Genomic DNA, 12,754 nt, shown 5'->3' with positions numbered 1-12,754 from the left:
TTTTTGAGTAAACGAAAATTTTGGAAATTTTGAAAAAAATGCCTTTTTTGAAAATCACTTAACAAATATTAGTGATACAAAAAATTTTGAAGAATAAAAAATTTAGGTTTTGTTTTTCTAAACCTTTAAATTTTTTTTGTTTTTCTATAAGACAAAAATTGGTTAACAATAACTATTCAAGTATTATTCTTAAGAAAACTTAAAGTTTTAAGCACTTCATAGCTTAAAAGCTAGGAAAAAATTATGAACTATAGATTTTATAGGTGGTCTTTATTTTATTTGTTTAATAAGAGTTTTTTCCGTTTTTGTTTTGAAAATTTAAGTAAATTACTCATCACTTATATTCTACATGCTTACATTTATTTGCCTTTGTAGTTTATTTTTATATGTTACATCGCGTAGCTAACGGGATATTATTATGACACTAGTATTTACGACTTTCAATCACAATTTTATCATCGCGATCCCGTTTCCCCTAAGACAATAATGTTTCAAATAGAGTTGTTATTGTAATATTATTATCCATTTAATTAAATTTTATTGTGTTTTGTCGTTAAAGCGTTACTATGACCTTGATAGTGAATCTTAAAAATTACTTAATTCTTATTTATTGCGTAAAAAACCAGATACATAAACGTAACCATGCAAATTTTTTCTGGTTTCTAAGTGATTCTGACGTTTAAGAATAAGGACCAGAAGCACAGCAGGAGTATCGAGAGTGACATAATTCCCAGAGCAAGTGAAAAGTACCCTTTGTATCACATATTTGTCCCTTCCTACCAGACATCTAGAGTATTATAGATCAATAAGTTTTTTTGGGTTGTCTTGTTGATTTCGTTTGAATAATACAGCATCCATCAAGTTTTTTAATTAATACATATCTATAGAAAGAAAATTTATATGTTTCCTGTGGATAATTCAATGTTTTTATTTACCATTGAAGAAGGTATTTGAAATAAAACTACAAAATTTTGTCTTTTAAAACATTAAAAAAGTTTAAAGAAAGTGTGTTCTACAGGGTGTCTAGAAACTCTCCTGACAAACGAAAACCTTTTACAAAAACGAAAACTTCGTACGATTATTACCCCTTCAGAGTTGAATCGATTCCATTTTGTCCGTTTTGGGTAGGTCAACGGTTATTTTAACGCATAACTTATTTGTCTTTAACTTTTAAGCATTTGTGATACTAGATTATTAAATTTTCAGATATTCTAGTACTAAAAGATACTTTTACTTTAAGTCTGTAGGATACATCGTTTTCTATAAAAATCGATTTAAAAATTTTTCGATGTTTTCGTCATGAAGGTTAAATTAATAGGTATCTTAATTAATTTTATATATGTATTACCTTTTGCTTCAATAAATGCTGCACACAATTCGAAAAAAAGGTTGGGAAAAGAAGCAAAAAATCAATTTGAAACAAAATTTTATTTAAAGGTTTTTGAAAACAAAGTATTATTTCGATGGAACGAAACTACGAGTAACACAAAAGAACAAGTATAGAAGGTAGATAGTAACAAAAGATGCTCAATGTGATGATCGTTAGTCCCTTTTATATATACTCAAAAACAATAATCGCAAGGATTCAAATCCGGCGACCGTGCTGGCCAAGTAACTGGACCGCCCCTTCCAATTCAGTGGCTTTCGTAATTATTATCAAGAAATTCTCGTATATTCCTGCTAAAGTTGGCCGGACAGCCGTCATGTGAAGACCATAAGTTTTGCCGAATATTTAAAGGCACATCATTTAACAAATCAGGTGAATATTTTGCAAGAAATGTAAATAATCAGCACCATTTAAACTAGCAGGCAATTCCACGGGTCCAAGTAGATAATCGTCAACTACTCCTATCCAGACGTTTATGCTAAACCTATGCTGAGGAGTAAATTCTTAAACAACGTGGGTGTTGTTACCAACGTACGAATAATAATGTACATTATGTACATTAAAAATTCCATTTTTTTGTAAATGTAGCTTCGTCGCAAAAAAAGTATCTGAAAAAATCTTTATTTTGATTTTCTGATTTTGTAATCATACAGCGACTTCTTCACGAGCAGAAAGATCTCCTTTTAGCAGTGCTTGTTTCTTTATTAAGTAAAAAAGTATATAAATTTTCGTTGTAAGATGTTTCCTGCGAAAGATTTTGAAATTGTGGGATACGTGGCAGATAGTCTTCTAACGCTAATTTCTAAATTTTTCTTCCATCCATCCATCCAATGGTGCTACAGCCCAAATCGGGTCTTGGCCTCCTTCAACAGGCTTCTCCAACCATCTCTATTTACCGCTGTTCTTTTCCATGAACGCGTTCCCAGGCAGTTCCTGGCATCCTCATCGACTTCATCTTCCCATCTCTTTTTAGGTCTTCCAACAGGTCTTTTTCCCTGCATTCTTGCATTTAATAATTTTCTGTGGATTCTATTCTCATGCATGCGGACCACGTGCCCTGCCCATCGTAATCTCTGCAGTTTAGTATGTTGTGCTAGAGTTGGTTCGCTATATTGCTCGTATATTTCTCTATTGTACCTAATTCGCCAGTTGTTGTTTTCACTTATTGAGCCCAGGATCCTACGTAATATTTTTCTTTCAAACACATCTAATGCATTGGCAGATTTCTGTGTCACCACCCATGTTTCGCAACCATAACTTACTATGGGCCTGATTATTGTTTTATAGACCCGGAGTTTTGTTTTCCGGTGTACGTCTCGCGATTTGAATATGTGGCCCATCGCGAAATAGGCTTTATTTGCCAGCACAAGCCTTCTATTTATTTCCGGTTCTTCTTCATTGCTTGCGACCAGATCCATCCATCCTAAATTTTTCTTAACTTTCATTAAAATAACATCTTCATGTGCTTCTGTTACATCATTATGTCGCCCTGTTTCATAATTGTTTTGGAACACTGAACTTGTTTCTCTTAATCGGGAAATTTTTTAGCGTATCTACGTTACTGCTCGAGCGTTACTCCTCATTTTGCAATAAACTAAATGCATATCAGCATATTTCTCATTAGTAAAAACCAATTTTGATGAATTGAAATTGTTGTGTTTGAACAACTAATTTGACAATGAAAAATTCAGGTTATACTTATCTTGACATTTTAAAGCCAACTAATGCAAAAAATATTAATTTAACTTTCATGGTGAAAAAGCGAAAAATTTTCAAATCGATTTTTCTCGAAAACGGTGTATCCTACCGACTTAAAATAGGAATACGTTTTAGTACTAAAATACCTAAAAAACTAATAATCTAGTATCAGAAATGCTTAATAGGTAAAAATAAAAAAGTTATGCGTTAAAATAACCATTGACCTACCCAAAACAAATGCCTATGACCGATACTAGAAATTAGCAATGAACGGAATGGATTCAACTCTGGTGGATAAATAATCGTACCAGTTTTTGTTTTTCTAAATAGAAGAGTTCTGAAGGTATTTAAAATAAACTAATTGCAAGCAGCCATCTTCAAAGAGTTCTAGCTCTCTTAGGAAGCATTTTCGGATTAGGTGAATTCAGATAAAGTGTCTTGAAATTATCTGCGGAATCTCCGGTCTTCGTTTGTCAAGAAAGTTTCTGGACACCCTGTATAAATTATAAAAATTAATTGTTTGCTCCGAAATTTTTAAAATAATGCATACTCGTTAATATATCTCCAAGTCTTGCAAAAATCAACCTGAATCTTAGATTTTACGTAGAGAGTTGTGTCTTGTTGTACTTAACAAATTCTCAAACTTTCAGATCAATACATTACTCTGATTAAAGTTTATTCGAAGGAAAAATATTCTTCATTCCGACTTAACCAACTCTTAGCTGAAGAGCTAAAAATAGCGAAACACTTGTTACTGAGTGGCAGGTTTGACGGGATGTGAATATTCCTTCTGTTATATTATTTACACTTTATTCGATTTGTTCATCTAAGAGATCTCTGTTTTTTGCAATATTAGTCAGAAACTAATGAAGATAAGGTAATTATATGAATGCCAAATAAAATATATATATCAAATAAAGATCAAAAAGATCTTTTTTAAATGTAAAATATTTTAAAAAATTATACAGTAGACGGTATAGTAGACTAGCGCGAGGCTTCATACTGTTTTCTGTATTTTTAAAATTTAAATAATATTTTTAAAATTAAATAAAGTAGCTTTCTTATTTGTATTTTAAACAAATTATATTATATTAAAATATTTCAATAAATTATATTTGCTCATAACGCCACTGGCTAACGTATTAACAAAGCATACGTTGTTTACTTCCTAGAGACATGTCAGATTCAAACGAAATATTAAATTAATAATAAAATATAAATAAATATTATTTAATATTTCTTCTATAATATTACTTATAATTAATAATAGATCGGCAAACGAACGAAGCAATCCGGAACAAAACAAAAATAACGGACGCCGCGAAACAAGCAGCTAAATTAAAATGGAAATGGCCTGGACACAACGAACTTCTCGAAGATGGTAGATGGAACAAAGAAGTCGGAAACTGGCGACCGTACGATGCGAAGAGACCAAGAGGAAGACCTCAAATGCGCTGGAGCGACGATATCAAAAGAGTCGCAGGACCAATGTGGAAACGCCTAGCACACAACAGGGATGAATGGCGAGAAATGGGAGAGGCCTTTATTCGACAATTCGGATAGAAAAACGGCTATAAAAAAAATTATTTAATAGTAAATTTAATTATTATATGAACTCAATGAGATGTTAAAAAATAATAATTATATTTATCTGAAATTATTTTAAACGAGAAGTGTCATAAAAATTTAAATAGATCATTTAATATTATTAATATTTGGATGATATTTATGGCCCAAGAACATACACAAGGTACCTGGACCTCTCCTGATGGAAGATCAAGAGTCATATTAAACACTTCTTAATATATTTAGGACACGGAACACACGTAATCAACTGCAGAAGTTGTAAAGGCTCAAACATAGACTCAGATCATTCCCTAGTGATCTCAACATTGTGGGCTAGAATTTCAAACCAGTAAAAAATAAAATGGATACAAAAAAATGGAACATGCAAAGCTGACAGATGCGGTAATTGCAGAACGATACTCGGAAAACATCACCAACAGGCTAAGTAATCAAAATGTAAATGAAGAAGGTCAGACAGATATATACTCCTACTCGACCAGAATGAAGGAAGACATTAAGCAGCAGCGAAAGATGAAATATAACAGAAATTTGTGCACGTAAAAATCATTGGTTTGACGATAAACGCAAGAATGCAACAAGAGAAAAAAATTAAGCCTAGAGAAAGATGCTTATCTGACGAACTAGAACAACTGTAGAGAATTATCAGACAAAAAAAAGAAATACACAAAAGAAAAAAATGAAACCGCCTAAATACGGAACTTAAATATATAGAAACCTTAACAGAAAGAAAGAATTCAGAGCATTCTATAAGAAAGTTAACATCAACAGAAACGAATTCAAGGCAACCACAAGACAATGCAGAAGTCAGAATGGCGACCTATTAACAACAAGGAAAGATGTATTGGGTAGATGGTTGGAATACTTTAACTAGGCACTTAATATGGAGGAAAAAGAAAAAACCTGGAAGACGAAAGAGATTAGGTAAGGGGAGCAGACGAAAGTGAAGAGAAGCCACCAACGATTCTTGAAATTGAAGATGCAGTTAAAAAACTAGCAGAAACAAATGACACGGAATAGATAATCTCCAAGATGAACTATATAAAGAAGGTGACCATGATACCATTATGCCATTATAGCAAGCTTATAAAAGAAATATGGACAGAGAAATCCCTCTCCAATGACTGGAATATTGGAATACTTTGCACCATACACAAAAAAGGAGATATCTTTGAATGCTCTAGCCACAGAGGAATTACGCTTCTAAATGCAGCGCATAAAATATTTTCCACAGTACTGTGTCACCGTAAGGCACCATATGCGGAACGAATAATAAGAAAATACCAGGCTGGTTTCAGAGGTGATAAATCTACAGTTCATCATAGATTTTGAAAAAAAAAAACACTGGAATATGGCATTGATACTCATCATATATTTATAGACTACAAAGCAGCCTACGACTCTGTGAATAGAAGAGAAATGTTCAAAGCAATAAAAGAGCTAGGACTAACAAATCAGTTGGTAAATTTAACAAATCTAACTCTTGTAAAAGTTGAATGTAGAGTACGAATTCAGGGGAAACTGTCTGAACCTTTTAAAAGAAATAATGGGCTGCACCACTCTCTCCTGTATACTGTTTAATCTGGCTCTGGAAAAAGTAATACGTATGTCACAAATCACAACTAGTGATTCAATGTATAATAAATCAGTGGAAATCCTTGCCTCTGCTGATAATATCAATATTGTTGGGAGCACGGAAAATGCTCTACGAGAGCATTTTAATGCTATTTAAACTTAACTCGCTCTCCCTAGTCTACAGATACAGATATTTAGGCAATTCTGGGAAATCTAAAAATTAAATAATATACAGGGTGTTGTATTTGAAATAAGAAAGTTGGTATTGACCACTTACACGACATAATCTGTATAAAAAGTTTTTATTACAATATATGCGGAACTACAAATAACAATCGACTTGTCTAAGCGACCAATCCAGGCCAGGTGCACCCAAAATAGCAGTCACACAGCAAAACATTGATGAAGTTCGTTAGCTAATTAAAGATGACCGCCGTGTAACATACCGGGATATAGAGGGATCTTTGGACATTTCAAAGACCTCGATCCAAAAGATTCTACACGAAGCACTGGGTATTACGAAGTTGGCTTCCAGTTGGATCCCTCATTTGCTCACAGGAGAGCAAAAAGCGGTCCGCGGTAATAGGTGTCCAAAAATATTCGGTTTAACAAAGGAAGCTCAGAAAACGGTTTTGGTGTTGTTAATGCCGATGAATCTTCGAGTTACTCCTACAAACCGGAAAATAAACGCCAATCTGCTGTGTGGGTGTTTCACGATAGGGAAAAATCAACAAAATCATGCGTTCTCGAAGTGTGTCAAAGACAATGGTTGCAACTGTTGTGTCAAAATCTGGTAATACGGCAACAATTTCTTTAGAAGATCGAAGACCCGTTACTTCTGATTGGTATATAACCGTTTGTTTACCAGAAGTTATCGAAACTCCAACAAAGCAACACACAGCGGCGAATCATCCTACATCATTACAATGTAAGTGCTCACACTGCCCTAAAGACAATAGAGTTTTTTGAGCTTTAAAACATAGAATTTTTAAATCATCCACCATATAGCCCCGACCTTAGTTTCAATGCCTTCTTCACGTTCCCAAAGATCAAGAATTCAATGCATGGGCAGCGATTCCAGTCGCCAGAAGAAGCCATTGATGCCTTTAAAACAGCGATTTTGCAGATTTCAACTGAGGACTCGAATATCTGTTTAACGAATTGGTTTTAACCTATGCAAAAGTGTATCGGTCTTAGTGGGACATATTTTGAGAAGCAATAAAGTACTTTAAGTTTATATATTTCTTGTGTTTATGACTACGTTCAAACCTAAAAAGACAATCCTCGTATAACTATTACACTATGTAAAATAAATACAATATTATTCCTAAATATAGTTTTTTGCAGCCATGATGATGACTGATAAGTCAACCTGATAAAAAGTTATATATTTGGTTTCATTACCCATGAATAAATAGAAATGATCCTCTACTGTATAAGTATTCAAATAAATAGATTTACCAAATCTGAATATTGAAGACGAATAGGGGAGGTCTGTATTCATAATTTAAATTGAACAGGGCTATAGATGGATAGATAGATATATTCGAGATGTTTTTAGAATTTTTCCATAAAATAAATTCAAAATTGGAATCATACTTCAAATAATAGTTTATGTATATTATATCAATAATAAACTCTATTAACAATAAAATGGGACTTCTCATATTAGATAATAAAATAAGAATGAACAAAAAAGTAATACAATACTAGTTTTTATATAATATTTAAATTTAATATATTTAAATTGTAGTTTCGCGTTTATTTAATTCTCAAAACTACAATACTACTATGTTTATAAACAAGATTTCACGGAATCTAATTTTAACTAATTCATATCTTAACCCACTTTTCTTAACATGACTCACCTTTACTAGTTTGCACAAAACCATCAATCACACCAACCACAACGTACGACAGACGGCCGCCGAAAAAAAAATCGCGATAGACGCACCAAATATCACACTGTTTATTTGCAAAACCACATCGTGGTTAGCCAGCCACAATCTTAGGCTTTTCTTTACTTGATTGTGAGATGGAGATGAAAGTGTTGTCCAGTGGGGGCCATCGAGTTGCCTTGGGTCCGGGCAACTGTACCGAAGACAAGGTTTTCGATTCGTAAAAACATTAATGGTAGTGTTTTGCATTAAACATTTATATATTTACAAGGAAATAAATGAAGATGATTTTCGCTTAAATAATAATTTACGAGGATGTATTAATTTATAAATAAAAATAAATTCCGATATAGCCTCCTGGGAGGGTATTTTTTTTTAAATATTTTTAAACAATTTTGAATTTATGTCCTTTTATATGACTGCCACTTACAGCAAAAAAATGATAAAAAAACATATGCAATCGAAAATCTGAATTTTCTCAATGTCGTATATATATGACATTGGGTGTACCTGTTACCAAAATAAATTCAAACGTAAAAAAGAAAGACCACAATAATTAAATATTCATATTTTAGCAATCTTAGATTTATTAATTGTTTATTGTTTATATTAATTTTTAATTAATTGTTTATAGAATTATTAATTGTTTATATAGAGAGAACGATGTATTGAAACCCAGTCTTTGGTAGAAAACTATAAAAACGATTTCGGTTCCGTGTACCACATAAAAATATCTTATATTTTATACAAAATGCGGTTGCAGTATTTTTACAAATGACCTTTCTGCATCTATTTTGTTTATAAACTTAGTCTACTAAATGTTCAGCGTTATCAAGTCATTTAACTTCGGCAGGTATGGGTTGAATGAAGACTTTTCGTTTTTTATGTTTTGGTTCCAGGTCTATGGAAAAATACTGAAAGAAAAACTGGAAAAATCTATTTCAAATAAAATCGGAGAAGATCAGGCGGGGTTCACGGCAGAAAGATCTTGCATAGACCACATATATACGCTCCAACAATTAATTGAAAAAAAATGGCAAAAAATAGACCAGTACACATAGAATTCATAGATTTAAAAAAGGCATGTGACACGGTCCCCAGAAAATAACTATGGAACACGATGAAGGAAATCGGAATAACTCAGAGGTTAATAGAAGCCGTAAGACACCTTTACAACAACAACAAGGTAAGAGTTAAAACCGGCAATAAATACTCCAACGAATTTAAGACCACAAAAGGTTTACTGCAGGGATGCTCTACATCTCCGACATTGTTCAAGATATTCTTCGAACAAATATTAAATCCATGAAAAAGGAAATGTGAAGGGATGGGAATACCAATCCTGGACAACTTCTTGTACACGTTAAGCTTTGCAGATGACCAAGTGGTAACGACTCAAGATGAAGAAGATCTGTGCTATATGCTCCGAAAATTAGAAAAGGAATACACAAAAAATGGACTGGAAATAAATCTAGAAAAGTCCAGATATTTAACAACAGAGCAAGAACCAGTGAGAAACTTAGAAATGGACGATGATAGGGAAATTAACGGCACTGACAAATTCAAATATTTACGATTCATACTCTCAAAAAATGGAACCACCGATCAAGAGATAACCAGCAGATTAGCACAGACAAGAACATGTATTAAACAAATGAACGGGGTACTGTAGGATAGACAGATTACCAGAAATACAAAGAAGAGAATTTATAACACCTTGGTACGCAGTATAATGACCTATGGAGCAGAGAATTGGGTAATAAATAAACGAAACAGGTCCAAAATCACAGCAACTGAAATGGATTTCATGAGAAGAAGCTGCAGAGTGACAAAAATGGATCGCATCAGAAATGAGGAGATAAAACGAAGAATGGCAGTAGAACAAGACATACTTAACTACAATGAAGAAAAATGTTTAATTTGGTATGGACATGTGAGAAGAACAGATCATACAAGGTGGATAGCAAAGATTTCGAATTGGAGCCCAATAGGAAGGAGGAAAAGAGGTAGACCCGAAGATCATGGAGGGATGAAGTGGACGATGCCATGAAAAGACGATACCTTAGAGATGAAGAATGGTAGAACAGAAAGGACTGGAGATGTTGGCTGAAAGAAGGAAGGTGGCGAAAGCTGTAAAAATCCTTATATAGATAGATAGAGGTTCCAGGTCTTCGTAGTGGTTACAGGTCTCAGAATCGGAAAACACTTCTTCGGACCCAGAGAACATCCCAGTTATATTTATAAGACATCTTTTTTACTCAGCCCAAGTAATTCTTCTTCAACTATTTAACTTAATTTAACTTAACTATTTAACATGTTCTACAGGCAAGTTAATTGAAAAAATGGTAAATCTCAGATTAATGGAAATATTAGAACTTCTCCAGGTAATCTGTAGTTTTGTATACTCAGATTTAGTTGGATTTGGCTTAAGTTGGTTCTACTGATATATTGTTTGACCCTCTTTACAACTGCTGTGATAGCCACTTCAACCTCTTCAAACATTTTACCCTGAACTACTACGACTCTGTCATCAGCGTAGATGAATTTTATAGTATCGTGCTAGTCGTTGGTATAAATATTGAAAACTGAGGCCAGTAGACTATTTTGTAGTAGTCCGTTTTTTTATATTTTTTACCTACTTTTACTATTTTGGAATTCAACAAAGAATATCTGCTTCTCAAGAAGGTTTCTAATGACCAATGCGAGTGTATAGTCTTCCGTGATACATTTATTACTAGAAATCTTAGGTTGACTGTAATAGGTGGCAATGGGGTCTATAAAACCAAAGCCGTAATTTTTAGATTTTTGTAACCATTTTCAATACACCGTGTTAGGTTTAATATTTGTGTGGTAGTACTGTATCTCCTGTGAAAACCGGCCTGTTGATAAGCGAAGTTAAATCAGTCTTTCATGGCTTTTAAAGTTGTGAGATTATTTTGGGGTTTTTGGTTTTAAAATAGCAATTACCTTGACTTTGCTCTATATGTTATAGAGATGGCAAGTAACGTGGCAGTTATTAATGAATGTCAGTAGCCAGTCTTTAGTTTTGCATCTAAATATTTAATTAGTTCTATAATGATATCATCAATAGCTGCAGATTTTTTTTTACTTTTGACTACTGCCTTTTAGATGTTAAAGAGGCTGGCAATATTGGTGGTTTATTCTTCCTTATTTCTAATTATTTTTGACTAAAAAATTGCCTACAGCTAGGGTAAATGCACCAGTTGTTGGCCATGTGCTAGTTATTGGCCTACTAATATGTTTTGATTAGAATTAGGAAAATATTGGTATTTTGTTAATTCTAACTACTTTTTTTAAGTTTGGCAACATGTCTCCTAAAGTATGACACATTTAGTTTCAAGGTAACCATTAAATTTTAGTCAGTATTCGATGTTGAATGAGACACTGTTGTGTGCCGCTAGTTTGCAACCGAAATTTTGCTATTTACCTATAGAAACTTGTGTTGGTCGGTAAGTACTATAAACTGCAATTTACTTTCTACTTTATATTTTATGTTTTTGTGAGAATCTAGTGCATGTCCTGTTCTAAACTGCATAACGAATATAACGTTATTTATACAAATAACGTAAATTTTAAGGTGGCCAACTACTAATGCATGAAATTATCAATGTATCAGTTATTGGCCCAGATGGCCAATAACTGAAACATTAGATTTTGTAAGAATCTAGTGATTGACATATGTTAATAGCCAGTGTTTTATATGTGGCCAATAACTAATTATTATAAATTGTTTTAGAAAATATGCCAAAAACGATCTAAATCTGAAAACAATTATAAAAAAAGTATTCCGAAGACGATGTTAAAAAAGCGTTAGAGTTAATTAACGATGGTATGAGTGAGCGAGAAGCCTCAAGAATTTTTAATATTCCCAGAGCCACTATAAGTTACCGGAAAAGTGAAAAATTTCATTACAAGATAACCCATGGACCAGATCCATTTCTTTCGAAAGATGAAGAGGAACAACTGAAACTCTGGATTTTTCATTGTCAAAATAGAGGATTTCCTGTTCATGTTGACGACATTAAGGACTCCGTTAAATCATTTTTAGAGAGTAACCCTAGAGTTAATCCATTTGTTGAAAATAGACCAGGTAGAACATGGCTATCAGCATTTCTAAAGCGCAATCCCAACATTTCGCTAAGGACTTCAGAGGGAGTGACATCAGCAAGTTCAAACATTAACCAAAGGGATATTACCAAATGGTTTGACAACATAAAATCTTATCTAAATAAAAAAGGACTTTCAGATGTTCTTCAAGACCCAACAAGAATCTTCAATGGTGACGAGACATGTTTTTATCTATGTCCCAAAAATAAAAAGGTTTTGGCTATGAAGGGTTCCAAAAACTTCTATGAAATTGAACATAACCCAAAGGTTATCTTAACAGTTATGTTCACATTTTCTGCAATAGGCAATATTTTACCTCCTATGATAATTTATCCCCATAAAAGATTGCCAAATGATATACTAAGTGCTGTGCCGAATTCGTAAGGAATTCTGAAGAGAAAAGTAGACAACCCATAGAAATGACCTCAACAAAATTAAAAAAAGGTGTAAAAGTTCACATTCCTATTGAAAAATATCAAAAAAA

At 33.0% G+C, this 12,754-nt stretch overlaps 2 protein-coding genes across 5 annotated transcripts in view; one reads left to right on the top strand and one right to left on the bottom strand.

The window, feature by feature from the left end:
- hdly (hadley) overlaps positions 1-8,286 on the bottom strand; it is a 359,652-nt gene extending 351,366 nt beyond the window's left edge. For both annotated transcript variants that reach the window (XM_072529637.1, XM_072529638.1), the window contains exon 1: positions 8,113-8,286. The gene's annotated coding sequence lies outside the window, so the exon portion shown is untranslated. The remainder of the gene's footprint in view (positions 1-8,112) is intronic.
- Positions 1-12,754, top strand: part of LOC140439614 (uncharacterized) — a 1,046,430-nt gene that overhangs the window by 605,080 nt on the left and 428,596 nt on the right. The gene's annotated exons all lie outside the window — the stretch shown is intronic.

This window comes from Diabrotica undecimpunctata, chromosome 4, assembly GCF_040954645.1.
Source record: "Diabrotica undecimpunctata isolate CICGRU chromosome 4, icDiaUnde3, whole genome shotgun sequence".
In the NCBI taxonomy this organism is placed as follows: Eukaryota; Metazoa; Arthropoda; class Insecta; order Coleoptera; family Chrysomelidae; genus Diabrotica; species Diabrotica undecimpunctata.
Note: the sequence above shows the minus strand (reverse complement) of the source record. Positions and strands in the feature narration are given on the sequence as shown.